Source organism: Leptinotarsa decemlineata, unplaced genomic scaffold, assembly GCF_025532065.1.
Source record: "Leptinotarsa decemlineata unplaced genomic scaffold, Ldec_3_MD MMD2_tig00000199_RagTag_RagTag, whole genome shotgun sequence".
Taxonomy (NCBI): domain Eukaryota; kingdom Metazoa; phylum Arthropoda; class Insecta; order Coleoptera; family Chrysomelidae; genus Leptinotarsa; species Leptinotarsa decemlineata.
In genome coordinates this window covers 12,604,294-12,621,852 of record NW_027412544.1, presented here as the reverse complement: position 1 = coordinate 12,621,852, position 17,559 = coordinate 12,604,294, and the positions used below count along the sequence as shown (strand labels likewise).

At 33.7% G+C, this 17,559-nt stretch overlaps 1 protein-coding gene and 1 long non-coding RNA gene across 3 annotated transcripts in view; both read left to right on the top strand.

Annotated features, from left to right (window-relative positions):
* The window catches only part of LOC111512097 (pyrokinin-1 receptor), a 289,960-nt gene that overhangs the window by 100,089 nt on the left and 172,312 nt on the right, over positions 1-17,559 (top strand). The gene's annotated exons all lie outside the window — the stretch shown is intronic.
* LOC141481440 (uncharacterized) lies at positions 7,997-8,320 on the top strand. Its single transcript, XR_012464982.1, has 2 exons — positions 7,997-8,050; positions 8,134-8,320. It is a non-coding gene; the product is annotated as an uncharacterized lncRNA (long non-coding RNA).

The window sequence follows — 17,559 nt, the reverse complement described above, 5'->3', positions numbered from 1 at the left end:
ATTTCAAAAGCAAATTTACGGGGAATAAATTGTGAAACTGATGAAAATGTTGTGAAAGGTTAAGTAGATGTCTTCTTAATTGCGCAAATCTGGATTGCGTACATGTCTAGATTGCGTACACAAAAAAAAACATCTCTTAGGTGGACGAAATATATTTTTGTAACCCTGCTAGATTAGGAACAATTAAGTAAATTAGCCTTCTACAGTCTCCTTCAATTTCGTAGGCTAAGTTAGGTTATAAGCTAGGTGATTTTTTGATGAGAAACTTTTCCCTTCAATTTCGTAGGCTAAATTAGGTTATAGGTAGGTTAGATTAGTATCGAATGAAAAAAAAAGAACTGACAGTCTCAAGTCAACTTGCAAGGTGAGGTTAGTCTGTAATAATGATTTCTTTTAAATTGACAGTCTCAGTTATCTAGAAAGTATGAAAGAAAATGGTTCAACTTTTCGATTGATGACCTATTCATTTTGTAGGAATTCATATTGAATATAGAATAAAGAAAATACCTTTACAAATAATAAAGTTGGTAGAAACTATACAAAAGTTATTCTATATTCGAAATGGTTCAAGAGGAATGGGGTAGATGTATGCAATCAAGATAAATATATCCGTTCAGTGTATGTTTTGAAACTGTTTTCTTATTCAGTATCCATGGAAATACTTCCCAGTTGAAATACCTGAATCTGTCCTTTATTCTGTGATTTGTTTCCTTTTGACAATAACTCTTTCAGGGCCACAGGAGCGTTAACGCAACCTTTTCATAAATATTTTTTGACCTATGTTCGTGAAAACATGTAGTATAAATTCCTGAACATATATCCCAGAAAAATCACGATAATTTCAGTTGGTTGCATATAGTATGTTTTCAAATTTTTTTGATTTTTAAAATGCCGCATTGTTTTTCATAAGTGAAGTTTGGAACCTTTGGCTGATCTGAATCTATTGAAACCACGTTTTTCTCAGCAACAAAAATGCTGCTTCTCGACGCGAGTTTTGCTAACCAACTAAGCATCATCAGGAGATGACTGGAATGACTATTGATGGTGATTCTCCATGAAATATATAGTTATAGTGTGAACGAAGTCAATTTGAATAGCATTAAAACTAAATAGTTAGCCAACCTTGGCAGTTTCTTCATATGCATGAGCGGTGAGGTCTAATTATTATTTTTATGTGGGAGGTTTTATATGGTATCAACTAGTACAGTGCATTCCATTTAAAACGAACCACCCTGAATAACTTTTGGTACAATGATTAGCAGAAAAAATAAAAAACACGTCAACAATGATATACAGGGGAACACATTTTGACATATTCTCATCAGGTGTTACTTCCCCTATCGCACCCCAGAGCATGTCACCTATTTTTTTTAATGAGTCACCCTATATTGTTTCCCATTATCAAATGCTTCACGATGAGCAGATTTCAACAAAATATAAAACATATGGTCTGAAGCTTATGGTTCGGGAGCTACACATCATTTGAGTTGAAAACGAACAACCCTGAATTACTTTTGGAACAATGATTTTCAGAAAAAAAACATCTCATCAATAGTATACAGGAGGACACATTTTGACATATTCATATTTGATGTAAACTTCCGTATTGCACCTCCAGAACATGTCACCATTTTTTTAATGGATCAATTGTTTTGCATTATCATATGTTCCATGATAAACAGATTTCAACAAATTAGAATACATTATGATCTAAAGCTCATAAATTGGGAACTAGAAATTATTTGAGTTGAAAAGGAGCCACCTTGAATGAACTTCTGTACAATCTGTTACCTAGATTTCATAGGTTAAGTATACTTCAAAAAAGTCTTATTCTGCCTAGTTAAGTTTGAATTCGATATTCTCTTCATTTTATATTTGTCTTTTGTACAATAACGATTACCTACCAGATGAAGTTACAATTGGTGTTTCTGTTCTTGAGAAGCAATGGTTTATACGCTTCGAGAACGGATTGAAATAGTGAGTTTGTACCACCAGAATAGAAATAATGCTAGAGCCGCTGCCCATATATTCAATGATATTCATCCAGAAAGAAATGTACTACACAAATACGTTTCGGAATAATTGAACATATTTATGGAAACTAGATCTGTTTACAATAAAAAGCATAACCGTTCAGGAGTTGTCAACGATGAAGCTATTTATACAGGGTGTAACTAAATAAGTGTAAAACATCTAAGGAGGTGATTCCTCATCGGAAAAAGATAGGATCTTTCATATTGAAAAATTTCATTGGAGCATCCCCTTTTAAGATACAGCCCCTTAAAGGGGGTACATAAAATTTGTATAACAATTTTTTTCACAACCACTAAAGAAGTTACAATATTGAAATTAACCTGACGTTTTGTACTACCAAAAAGACACTTAGCCAGACATTTACTTGGTCTAACCCATGGTTGTAAGGGGTGGAAAACGCAACCCCTAAAATTTATTTTCGATGTAACTTTTTGTTTACCATTTAAAAATGTATTTCCGATAGCCTGTTTCATTCTGAATAAAAAATGTCTCAAGGGTTTTTTGCCCAAAATAAACCAGTTCGCAGCAAACAATTATTTTACGAACAACTACAGAGATGCATCGTCATAAATGCGAAAATACGAAACTAATCTATCTAGTAGGTCGCTATCAGCGATAGTGACAATTAAATTGGTATGACGCTGTCAGTTTGTGGATTCTCGAAATTGAATTAATACTAATTGTGTGTTGTTGTTCTGTTCTCAATTTGTTACTTTAATAATTCACTTGTTATTAAAATTACATACACAAATGAGGAAATGGCTGATATGCATTAAGTTTGCGGTCTTTCGCAGGGGAATGGGTTAGAAGCTTCTAGAAGATATGCTGAAATGTATCCTCAACGGCAGCATCCTTCACATAGAATATTTGCTCGACTTCATCAACGATTACGAGAATATGGTTCATTCGACAAAAGAACGCAGGATTGTGGTCGCCATCGAGAAGTACAAACACCACAGCTTGAGGAAGCAGTACTTAATTTGATTGAAGATCAACCCACTCCCAGTACTAGAAAGATTGCTTTCCAGCTAAATGTTGATCATATGACGGTATTTCGAATTTTAAAGGAACAACTCCTAAACCCTTACCATCTGCAACGAGTACAGGCACTGTTACCGCGAGACTTTCCGAACCGTCTTGAATTTTGCAATTGGATGCAATTCACAGACGAATGTAATTGTTTTCGGGACAAGATTATTAATTTTCATAATTACCACATATGGACTGATGAAAACCCTCACGCTATTGTCGAAACCAACCATCAAGAACAGTTTTCTCTTAACGTGTAGCTCGGAGTTATTATGGATTATTTAATTGGGCCTCATTTTCTACCTCCTTGATTAAATGGTGAGGCATACGTTCAATTTTTGAAAGAAGTGCATTCAGTATTTTGGGCAAAAAAACAAAGAGACATTTTTTGTTTAGAATGAAACAGGCTATCGGTAATAAATTTTTAAATGGTAAACGATTAATAAGACAAAAAGTTACATTGGAAATAAATTTTAGGGGTTGCGTTTTCCACCTCTTACAACCATGGGGCAAACCAAATAAATTACTGGCTGAGTGTCTTTTTGGTAGTATAAAACGTCAGGTTAGTTTCAATATTAATACTTTTTCAGTGCTTCAGTTGGTTTAAGGTGACTCAACAAAAAAAAAATCCCGCAAATGGAAGATAATAGATACTGCCCTTATTCTCGAGTACCTCAGCAGTTGAATCTTACTCTTGAAGATGATCACTTGGTGATCGAAACACGTGTCGAGGTGTTGAAATAACGTTTTGGTATTGGGCTAAAACTCCAGTAATATTCATTTCTCCACCAAAGGTTCCAAACAGGGCATTACAAGTTCCGTGCAAAGATTATTGTTAAATCATCTGAAAATGGAATTTTTGACAGGTGATGATCGACTGTATTGCCAAACATGCGCCAAACTAACTGACTGTTATAAGGAAACAAGTATAGCTGAGGCACCAGTCAATCTAATAATAACACTGATGATCTTCAAACAAGACTCAACCTCTAACGGAAGCAAGAAACTCTTTGGAAGTTTCAAAATAGATGAACATTTCAACCTAGCAGACCACTATTATAATATTCATGCAGTCATTGTTCACTGTGGTTCTGGCATTGAATTTGGTCATTATTACGCCTTGGTCAAAGACGAAACAAACTGGTTTAAGTTTGACGATAGTCGTGTCTCGAAGTGTTCTGGTGATGCATTGAATTTATTGAAGCCTCTGGAGACACCCTACATTTTGTTTTATAAGAAAGAGGACATTGTTAGATCAAGATCTTCAGATGATGTGGTTCTGCAGGTTTTTCCGGATTTTCCTGCAGCTGAAAAAGCAAATACGCCACTGAAGTCGCCCCGGAGCGCCAAATAATTTTTATTGCTGTTTTTATTTTATTTTCATCGTTGTATTAACACCAAATACATATCAATGTATACACAATTTCAAATCTGAACATGAAAGCAAAACTATTTTCTCTTTTCTTTGATAACAAGGTAATCAGCAACATAATTATGAACATGATTGAAACATCTACAATTTTGAGATTCAGATTTGATGAATTTTTAAAATTTTCACCTTTTTTGGAAATTATAAATTGAAAATTTGGGAAATTTGGTATGTTCTTGAAACATTCACCTTTTACATTTACATTTACGGAAAACATATTTTAAACAGACAGATTTACCTATTGATGGAAATATTATTTTATGTTTTGGAAGACATTCATGCAAAATGTTAATTTGTGTAAAACTAGTCCAGTTTGGCTTCAAATTGTTATGACACTGGATATTTATACAAGTTCGTTGCGTATGGAGGCGAATTAAAGCACATTGTTCCGTTAGGGATAAAAGTAGTTCTCAAACTTCTTTCAGTGATTGAATCTCCACAACTATTCTTGTGCTTTTGTGTTTCAGTCATATGATGTGGAGGAGTGTACGACAGCGGCATCGCAAATTACCGGAGTTTGATGAGATTGAAAGAAAAAAAATATTTCAAACACCTTGAACAGAATTCAACAAAAAATATAGCATTTTTTGGAATAACGTAGATAATAAGAAGAATACCTCTTCAAATATAGGTGAATTCAAATGAAAGAGGTGAAGGAATTAAAAGTAAAAGAGGTAGAAACAGTAGATGGTTTTGCAAATTTTTTTCTCCTCTGTTCTTCATCACCAGACCTAAATATAATTCGGATTTTGAATTGAATAACGATTGAAATAACGAAAGTTTTCCATTGCATGCAATTACCGATTCAGACTTTTTCTACGCCGTAAAAAACAGAAACCTACAAAACCATCGAAAGTAGATGACATATTACGAAACATCATCAAAGCTTGTAGTGACTGGTTGCAACAACCACTGATGCATATTTTCAATTCGATTTTATCTATCTACTAATGTGTTTCCTTCTGCATGGAAAACATAGATAATATCTCCAATAAATATTACTGGAGTTTTTCATTAACACCAAACCGTTATTTTAACACCTTGACACGTGTTTCGATCACCAAGTGATCATCTTCAAGAGGAAGATCAAACTAATTAGGTATACTTACAAAGCTCTCCCTATTTATACCATTGATACCTGTTCTACGTACTTGCGTCTTGAGTGTCATAAATTAATTTCACAATTTGCCTTATCTACTCATCCAAAATCAATTTTACAATGTGTCCTTATGTAATAGTCAGGTAAATCTAATAATTGAAATATTATAAGCTATATAAAATTCATTTCACATACTGCCTTATCTACTAGTCTTGAATAAATTTCACAACGTGTCCTTATCTAATAGTAAGGTGAATCTAATAATTGAAATATTATGAGCTTCATGATCAATTCCAAAAATTGCCTTATCTACTTGTCATAAATCAATTTTACAATGTGTCCTTATGTAATATGTAATCCTATTACATGTTATATGTACTCCTATTACATAAGGATACATTGTAAAATTAATTTGAGTCTAGTAGGTGAGGCAATTTGTGAAATTATTTTTATATAGCTTATAATATTCAAAATATAAGATTCACCTTACTATTACATAAGGACACATTGTAAAATTTATTTAAGACTAGTAGATAAGGCAATATGTGAAATTAATTTCATATAGCTTATGATATTTCAATTATTAGATTTACCTGACTATTACATGAGGACATATTGTAAAATTGATTTGAGACGAGTAGATAAGGCAAATTGTAAATTTGATTTGAGACACCACTCAAGACGCAGGTACCTAGAACAGGTATCTATGGTATGAATAAGGATGGCTTTGTTTGTAACTATAATTAGTTTGATCTTCCTCTTGAAGATCATCACTTGGTGACCGAAACACGTGCTAAGGTATTAAAATAACGGTTTGGTGTTGGGGAAAAAATTGCAGTAATATTCATTACTACACCTAAGGTTTCAAACAGTGCATCACAATTATCTCCAATTTTAAAAACTGACAACAAAATGTCTATTGAAAATTGTAGACCAATATCTATTATGTGTGCTTCAGCTGAATTATTTGAACATATTGTTTACAACAGATTATATCAGTTTGTTGAAAAATATATCAGGGCAGAGCAATACAGTTTTGTGAGAAACAAATCTATAGAGTCAAACTTGTTAACTTTAACTCACAAAACATATGGTGTATTCGAAAGCAAATCTCAACTGTATACCATCCATACAAACTTCCAAAAAGCTGTCGATGAAGTAGATCATGATATTTTTTTGTTGAAGCCGAGTCATTATGGACTAACAGAAAATACTCTCAAAGAAATTCACTTGTAACCTATCATGGTTCGTATTCAAGAAAGTTTAAAGTTACCTCTGGAAAGAAAATGAAATGTGATGATTTATTATCAGATGAACTAGGAATTTCCGCAATATCCATTCGATCAAACTAGTGTATCATACATTGGTTAGAAGTAAATTGGAATTTGGATCAAATATATGGTTCGACGAGTATCACTCCACAGCTATTCTCAGAACAAATTTTTAAGATACCTTCACTACAAAAAATATCACGTATGGTTATACTACCGATTAGTAAGAATATCTCACTCGAGTTTTTCAGTTTAATCTTCCTCTTGAAGATGATCATTTGGTGACCATCTTCAAGTGGTGTTGGGAAAAACTCCAGTAATATCTATTACTACAGCAAAGGTTCCGAACAGTACATCACAAGAACATCTCACTTGAGGAATGAATTTAGCATACTGTATCTCTCAAACAGGTGCGAAATATGTGTAATATCATTTCTTTACCGGCTTCTCTCAAATAAACTAAACTTGTCTCATTTATCATCGTTAGATAAATTTGACGTTCCAACCAGGAGGACAGAATTGAATATGATGTTGAGATACAGAATTTCTGATCTATAGGTTCTCCCCTTGCAGGTATGTTACGTCTCGCAATTGAATTGAATGTTATTATCGATATAGATTGGACAGATTCCGTAACAAATTTAAGAAAAAAGTCATTACAAGGCTAATGACAATGTCTTTGTAAGATCATCACAGTAACTGACTTATGTTTTTTTAGTGTATTATATTGTAAGTAATAAGATCATCTTTATAATGAGACCTATGCGGTTTGTCAGGTTGAATAAATAAATTACTGGATTGATCTGATCTGTCTTTAACGAATAAGCATGGTTAATAGAAGGCGATAGCCCTTCCCACAAAGACGCCATCTATGGGATCGACAGAAAACTCAATTCATCAATATCAGTGATAACCGAGGTAACCAAAAGCCGTCCACTGCAACGCCAAGCCTTGACATCGAACGCCAAACGAGATTCATTCTTTGGAGGTTTCACTGAAGATCATTGGTTGAAAACGTAGCTCAAAAATGTTATCCCTTTTTGTTACTCAAGCTCCTTCTTCAACAGTTGACTCCAGCATATATGTTGTACAGCTTAACACCAATGATGAAGACTTATGACGTGTTGAAAAATCGCTGTATATCGAAATTTGTCTTGATACCTTATGATTCGAAGAAAAATATGGAAGGTATGATTTAATTTACTTGTAGATAATTTACACTACCACAACAAAATGGACAAAACTACAACTCTGAAATGTTTGCTTTATAGGTGATTATATCTGAAATATGTCGTATTTGAAAAGTCTTCAACCCTGGGATGTTTGACTCCAAACCAATATTACACATTATAAAAAGAAAATAATCAGGTTTTCATCAATTCAGTGTTATCCAGTTCATCATTCAACATTGAAAAAAATGTATATTTTTAAAATACCATAGTAAAGAAACAGTACATACTTTTGATTTTTTGTTGAAAATGGGGACTATTGAAAGTTTTTTTTTAATGAGTTCCATCTCAATCTCAAACCGCAGTTATGTATTCACATATACCTGTTGGCTCAAATGGCTCAAAAACCAAAGAAGGTTCAGGATGTGGAGTGTACTCCAGATCACTAAGCCTAAGGATTAAATGGGGAATGGGAAGAAATACCAGCGTGGTCCAAACAGAACTGGCTGGTATCTCAATCGCTACAAAATAAATAACCAAGAAAAGAATTTCTGGCAAAAACATAACAATCTGCACTGATAGCAGACAAGCACTATTAGCCTTGAACAGACACCGTGTTACTTCAGGGCTAGCACTGGAGTGCCACCAAGATTTAGCCAAAGCCTCGGTAGATAATAACATTATCCTAAGGCGGGTTAAAGGGCACGAAAGGAGTAAAGGTAATCGCATTGCCGACTCTTCAGCCAAGGAAGCGGCTGGACTAAGAATTTTAGGACCAAGTGACACCCACGGCCTGATGACTTCGACAATTGCGGAACTAGTCAAATGTTACACCTATGCTCAATCTTTAAAGAGATGGGATGAAATCAAAGGATGTAATCTTGCCAGGATCACCTTGGGCGACCCTGGGAAGCTGGCGCCGAAGAAATATCTGGCGATGACCAGGAAAAATCTACGCCTTACAGTAGGATTTCTGACTGGCCACTGTCAGCTAAGGAAACACCTACATAATATAGGGCTAGTGGACACACCTCTATGCAGGATGTGTGAACAGGAAGATGAGACTGTCAGGCATGTCCTGTGCGAGTGCCCGGAGTTATCGTCAATAAGAGAGTGTGTGTTCGGCGAGTCTTGGCCTACACCTGCCGATATAAAGGAGATGTCTCCCAGCGACCTGTCCACCTTCCTGGAAAGGACAGGATGGTCGACGACCTAGGAGGACAACTCCTCGGGAGGATGTACAATGGGTCACATGTGGCCTAAGTGCGTGGACTTACACTCACCCTCCCTACTCTACAGATACAGATACAGACAGATACCTGTTTTTTCTGTACTCTGACAAGGAATCCCTATGGAAGTCATCATATCTGTCAGAATATCTGTTGATATCTATTAAAGTCATGGTGAATATTTCAAAAATTCACTATAATGTTCTACAATTATTTATACAGATTTAACAAATTCAACTCAAGTAAATTTGATCAGTCTATTTTACGGAAACAATTTCCACAACTGGCGATTTTGTTTTGCTATTAAGTCATGAAAAAATGAAATTATGAATATTATAAACAGGTTCATAAATCAAACCACGATTCAACATAAGAGGTATCTATCGATTATCATCATGAAGGTTATTGAAAATATCACATGCTATGTATTTTATCTCTGAAAGGTGACAATTTTCATATATTATTCATACAGGGTGATAACGAAATTATTGTATATGCCGCCATTCAGTTATTTCTGGGGTGAGGAATTTAAAATTTGGAACGAACATATAATTCTTTGAAGCCGATATTTCTAATGAAAAAAAATTATTGAAAACCTACTCAAATTCGACTGGAAATAAACTCAATAGAATATAAAACCCGTTTTCAGTCAATAAGTTACTGTGATATGAAGGCACTATGATGTCATCTATGAAAATATTGTCAAAGAACTTGAGATTCTAACAAACTGAAGACGATGTTCGATCAGTTTTCTAAAATGAAACGAAAACTTGGAAGGAAGTGTTCCCGTATTCTAAAAACACTTCAATGTGTGATTTTCACTAGACAATTTTACAAAAACGCAACACGTGTTTCGCCATACAATGGCTTCCTCGGGCGTGTCTTAATATCTAATTCTATTCATTCGATGCTATATATATATATATACACATATATATATACAGGGTCCTGCAACAGTGGCGCGGTGTTCCATATCTCTATATAGGAAGCAGATAGGAATCTAATTTTCTATAATATTACCTTATTGCTCGAGCTCGACAAAATAAAAATATTGGCGGTCACACAGGGTGTTCGATTTTTTCTGGGCGGATCCCAACTGTGCCTTTTTAAATGGCAACCTATATTTTTTATCGCTTTTTCGGTTTCTTCATAGAAAATAAAATAAACTTTATGTATATCTGCACTTCGAAAATATTGACGGTTTTCGAGATATCTAGCATGACAGGTTTTTTTTTTCCAATATTCGTCACTCAGAATATTTGAAATTATAAAGTGGTGCCAAGTCCAGTTGAAATTTTTTTTTGGTCGAATATTCTACATTGGTAACTCTCTCAAACGATATATCTGAAATCGACCTGTGATATACAGGGTATGAAAAACCGCTTGCCAAATATTGTAAATGAAACTTTGCAAAATCTTCCTTAGATTAAATGGAACACCCTGTATATTATTGATCCATAAGAAGCGCCAACGAAACCTCTACAAATTTCATTAAGTATTCCCTATGGCTAAGTTCAATAGTTTTTCTTAAATGAGCATTTCTTTCGAAAAATGGTCATTTTTTCAAAGCGAAATCCATTTGACGACTGATAAAAATATACGAAAGATATCTTGTTTCAATTTTGTACATTAGAAGGTGTCCAAACAAATATTTTTTAACGAAATAAATGTATGTACCTATCACTTTTTGCTAAATGGAAAATTATTTTTTCATTGGATGCAGAATTTCACTCATAAATCGTGCAATATCAAACCAAACAAGTTAAAAGAAAGAAACATTATAAATAACTATTTTTTTCATGTTATTATATTCATTCAGAGCTTGAGTTCTAGATATTCAAATTTGTCAACTGGCAAATTACAAAACTACAAAAGGGAGAGTTTAATTAAGGTTGATAATGAAACTTTTATAAAATATGTTCAACATGTCTTCCATTTTCTTGAATGCAGAGCTGAAGTCTATGTTTGAAAGACTGTTCTACCCTGCGCAAGACAGCTGGTGTAATGCTGCGAAAAGCATTCGTTATTCTAAGTCGCATATTTTCGGGAGAAGTTGGTGGCTCAACGTAAACCATATTTTTTATGTATCCCCATAAGAAAAAATCAAGTTTCGTCAAATCTGGTGATCTAGCGGGCCACCGTACAGGCCCATTCCGTCCTATCCATTTATTGGGAAATACTTCATTTAGATGATCTCTCACTTCTGCCAAATAGTGAGCAGGTGCACCATCATGTTGTAACCACATTCTATTGCGGAGGTCAAGAGGAATATCATCTAACAAACCTGGTAAATCATTTCGTAAGAAATTGAGATACATTGCACCATTCATATGTCCCTCAAAAAAGTATCGACCAATTACATATTCTCCAATGATGCCTTCCCAGACATTTATCGACCACCTATGTTGATAATCCACCTGTCTCAATAAGTGAGGATTTTCTGTCGCATAATAATGGTAATTATGTCGATTGACAAATCCATTTTTATGGAATGTCGATTCATCCGACCATAAAATATTATTGAAAAAATATTCGTTTCGACGAATTTTGTTCATGGCCCAATTGCAAAATCTCACTCTTTTCTCGAAATCAGCATACAGTAGTTCTTGATGTAACTGAACGTGGTATGGATGCAAGCGATGTTTCTTCAATACTCGTTGCACTGATCTCTCACTTATATCCACTATTTCCCCAATTTGTCGTTGACTCCTACTAGGATCTTCTTCGACATCAAGAAGAACTTGCAATTCATTATCTTCATTAGTAGCTGGCTTGATTCGCTCATGTTTGGAATAATTAATATATCCAGTTTCAACGAATCGTCCCAAGACCTTTCGGAAAGATCTTTCATCTGGATGCCTTCTATCTGGATACCGTTGAGAATAAATTCTACTTGCCAATAAACAATTCCTGTCTGATTCACCTAATATGAAAATCATATCAATCAAATCACTTTTTGATAACAATATTCTGATGAAATTATACCGACAGTTCAACTTCACGATTGACTAAAAATTTCAATATTCATTTGCAGCCAAATATTTTGTTCTGTCATTTGCCAGACTACTTGATTTCCAATAAATATTTCATTCGCTGAAAAGTTGTTTTAGACCGAAAGAATATGGCACAAATTCCGAGATTTTTGAAATTATTGTAACTATTCAAGAACGTCCATTTTGTGGTGTAATTCGCAACTTGTTTATCTAGCAACAGGTAATTTTAGGAATGGGCGATATTTTAAGGAAAGGGTATTTTTTGTATATTCTTATCAGTCGTCAAATGGATTTCGCTTTGAAAAAATGACCATTTTTCGAAAGAAATGCTCATTTAAGAAAAACTATTGAACTTAGCCATAGGGAATACTTAATGAAATTTATAGAAGTTTCGTTGGCGCTTCTTATGGATCAATAATATACAGGGTGTTCCATTTAATCTAAGGAAGATTTTGCAAATTTTCATTTACAATATTTGGCAAGCGGTTTTTCATACCCTGTATATCACAGGTCGATTTCAGATATATCGTTTGAGAGAGTTACCAATGTAGAATATTCGACCAAAAAAAAATTTCAACTGGACTTGGCACCACTTTATAATTTCAAATATTCTGAGTGACGAATATTGGAAAAAAAAACTTGTCATGCTAGATATCTCGAAAACCATCAATATTTTCGAAGTGCAGATATAAATAAAGTTTATTTTATTTTCTATGAAGAAACCGAAAAAGCGATAAAAAATATAGGTTGCCATTTAAAAAGACACAGTTGGGATCCGCCCAGAAAAAATCGAACACCCTGTGTGACCGCCAATATTTTTATTTTGTCGAGCTCGAGCAATAAGGTAATATTATAGAAAATTAGATTCCTATCTGCTTCCTATATAGAGATATGGAACACCGCGCCACTGTTGCAGGACCCTGTATATATATATATATATATATATATATATATATACACCTTATTCTACAATTTCAAGTACCTGAATTTCAAGTACCTAAATTTTTTTACCTAAATTTGTAATTGTAATTACCTGAGCTTATGTTCCATTTTCCACATTTGAAAAAATATTTAGTAACGGAGAGTTATTCAATTCTAATTGATCATTCAGTAAATTACTCGAATTCCTGAATCTATTGATTTCTAAACATTCTAGAAGATTGAGTTTCAAACTCTTATCCTCTAAATGTAACACATCGTAATCATGATTGAACTCATATCCTTCTGCTAAAAGGTGGTTTGCAAATGTGAAATTGGTCTTTCTATTTACAAAACTACTTCTATGCTTCGGAAGTGATCCCTTTTAAACTTTAACATTGTATTGAACTTTTTGTACTACAGAAACATGTCAAGATACTATACGGTGCCAGTAGTGAAGTAAAAATTTCAGAATTTTATAATTCATTCTAATATGAAAAAGTTTTTGTTGGAAATAAAAAAGTGCACTTCCTCATTGGAACATAAAAATGAACCGCACAATATCTTTCACATTTTTGTAGTATTAGAGGTAAACTTTATTGTTGAAATTTAAGAAATACCACTGCGAAACATCGAGAAACCCACTAAAAATTAATAACGGTTAACAATTCCAAATATCTCTGTTGGCGAAAACCTCACTCAATTGATCTTTGTGATATCAATTTTTGAAGAGCAACTGACATCTTATAACAACAACTCATCATGATTCACGCTGTACTCCATCAGGGTACTAGAGAAAATATTTTGATACAGTACGTCTCGTATTTTGAAAAATATTGGAAAGACCACAAATAACTTTCATAAATAAGGGCTACCTACCCAAAAAAATTTATTTTGAAGAACCACAGAAAAAACTTCTCCATTGGTAAACAAAAATTGAATGACATTAGTTGTTTGACGAATTTTTTCGAAATGTGATGGAGTGAAAGATGATTAACTCAATCCAATGACTGTGATCTCACTTCGAATGTCGATTTATTTTATATGTTTCAAGAAAGGTTGTGATGGATTCCGACATTTGATTAGCTATAACATAGATCTGAACTCAGTGGAATGGAAATGTTAAAGAATTTTTAAAATCAGTTGAATGTCTGATTCGAAATCGATGAATGTTTTTCACCTTGACTGAGAAAATGAATATATCACTATAGGAAATAAAAATAAAATTGTTCACCTCGTAAGTAATAGGCTAGAAGAGAGCAAAACTCCACAATTGAAACACTACAATTGTAGAATGTATTGCTATGATTCCTCATGTTTTGTTCTCCAATTACCAAAACGTGCAGTGTGTTAAAATGTGTATTAATAGCATATGTTTTTGAGATTGAAAACGTCGCACAGGAAATGACATTATTTCATTTCAAATATTTCTCATTGTATCGAGATTTCAACAATCTCGATACAATCTTGTTTCTGGAATATATAACGTGTTAATTTTTTTAATAATATTTAGTATTTGATGGTGACGGTAATGCCAAATTTTCCATCCGTTGTAGTATTATCGTTGAATGCATATTGTTTACAGAATTCACATGTATTTTTGTTGATCTGGACACATTTTGTGAATATAATATATAAATTTTCTAAGGACGTTTTCCTACTTTTTGAGATGAGATGTACTATTTTGGCTTCTATACTGACTGACAAAATATAATAATAATGATAATAATGTTTATTCAGATTCAAATCACAGAAAGAAATAATATATACAGTTGAAAAACATTGTAGAAACCACAGAACATCAGATGTTGCTTGTATGTGGTGAATAGGAGATCCAAAGGAAAAAAATTAATATATGATAAATATTAGAGTTTGAGAATGAATTATGTATAAAGGGGATTTGCATATGAAAATAAACTATTTAATATATGAAATTAAAAACACATAAGATAATATAAAATCACAAATATCAGTATAAATATAAAAAGTTGTCAGTTTTGACATATAATATTATCTAAATATAAAATCATACAAACATAAAACTAAATTGACAATTAAGTATAAAATCACAATTGTAAAATACGCGTACTAGTAATAATATATAAAAACATGTTTAAATCGATATGGATGTTGTTGAAAATGAAAGAAGAGGGTTGAGATGATTATTATGAAAAACCCTGAAAACACTCTGGTTGTACCAGATGTTATAGTGGAGCGAGTCGTTCAGATTGGCAGTAGTTGTTCAAGACGTATCATTATTTTGTTCAATGTCACGAATCATCTGAGCGCAAAATGTTCTTTTGCGATATTCTCTCGAATGGCATACAATAATCAATCCAGAACATGAAGAGGTGACGTTTATACTCTACTTAGATCTTGATTACAAATCCACTGATGAGCAAGTTCAACTTGTGACCAGCTACCCTCTCTGCTCAAATATCACTTCAAATCATTTCTATCATAATGAGTTTCATACCAGGATTCTCAATTTTTTAAGAATGACAAGGAAACAGTGCGTGAAGTGCATAACTTCATTATGAAAATATAATTGAAAATTCCAGAAATCAAATTAATTTTTGATTTACCGATTTCTAGAACAATAATTCAATATGCAGTGTTTTTCAATGGAATGTCCCATCATTATCATGGGGGTGCATTGCTCAGCTAATTCCAAAAATGTATCACAGAATACCTCCAATTTATACAGGGTGAGTAACGGGTTCAAAAATATGAGCGATTCACAAAATATATATTACAAAAATAAACTTAACGATCTCACAACTACTTCGAGAAACCGATAAAAAGCCAACGCACATTGTTGGTACCGTATATAAACACTTCCATTAGTGGCCTTTGCAACTCAACCTCATGAATATTGTTTAAAAATACTCTTTGACATTTATTTTTTATTCGTCACGAAAGATAATAAAACTTCAATTCTGTATTGTTACATCTTCCAATCTACCATTATCAGATTTGAGCTTTTTCTCAAAAATGTCTTCATAGGAAAGTAATTGGATTTCAATTTCAATCTTGATTATTGATGGCGATATCCGATGCAGATTATGCCATGAAATGCACCCAGGTCAATTTTCTTTGGTTTATTTTTGATAGTATGGTCAGTCGCTGCATAATGACGTGAGTTTTCTCAGATGGTAAGGAGTTGGTTAGCGTGTATGGTTAGTTTTCGTCATTGAGTCAACCGCTACGTAAACATTGGTTCAATTCCAACTATAGAACAGTCGATTCTGATTGAGTATAGTCCAACTCTTGCTAAGAACCACACGTTGAACATATTTTTCAAACAATTTTTCGCGTTCATTCATCATTCATTTTTGGGACGATTAATTATTACATAACTCTTCTAAACAAATTTGTTAACAAGAGCAATGTGAAGATGTGAGTAATTCAAAGCTAGAACAGTTGGGAATTGATCCCATGAGAAACCAAACAAAAATGGTATGGAAGGCATTGGGTTCGTTATGTTGCCTAGACAAATGACCACTATTTAGGATCAAAGAAAATATATCCGCTCTTAGTAGAAGGTCGATTTCACAAGATATGTTGAAATGAGGGTCAGCAAGCTTGAGGTTCAACAAATGAGACCAAGACGTGACATTGAGGTCATGACTAGGCATGTTATTACAAACTTTGGGCATTATGATAGCATTCGACTTGATAACAGATTTAGGGCTAGTGCATGGACGAATCTGCAGGGGGACTGCTTTGGAAGCTGTTGGATTCATTTCGTGTATACCTTGAATGGAAAGGGAATTATTTTGTTTTTGATTATGTAATTCGAGACGATTACAGCAACTTTGACTTATAATGTTGGTTTGTGAACCTGAATCGAGGAGGGCATGAATTTGCTGATAGGCACCGCGGGCATCAAGAAAAAAGAAGCTCGATTTGGTGGTGGATTATCTCCTATATGAGTCAGAGATAAGCTTGGGTCTTGACTAAGTGGGTTTATGGGAGGAGCGGTCGTGTCAAAGAGTAACAAAGTGTGATGTGTGCCCACAATGAAAACAATGTGACTTAGAAGTGCAATATTTCATCACGTCTTGATCCAAGACAGTTGACGCACCATCTCTTCGTCTTCACCATATTAAAGCGATTCTTAACATTCAGAGAGATTAACTGTGGATATTTGTGTATATGATGGAAGATGAGTTTTGCAAATGGGTTTTGGCTTTGATATCAGTTTCAGGAGTTTTCTTTTGTGTGCAATCTAAGGCACTAGCTTGTTTGAAAACAAAATCTTGAAGGTCTTCAAATGACGGTATGTCATCAGTACCAATTTCAATTTCGAATTTACCGACTGTATTTGAATCTAACCGCCGTACAAGCATATTAAAAAGCAAAAAACTACAATATTTTCGTGAACG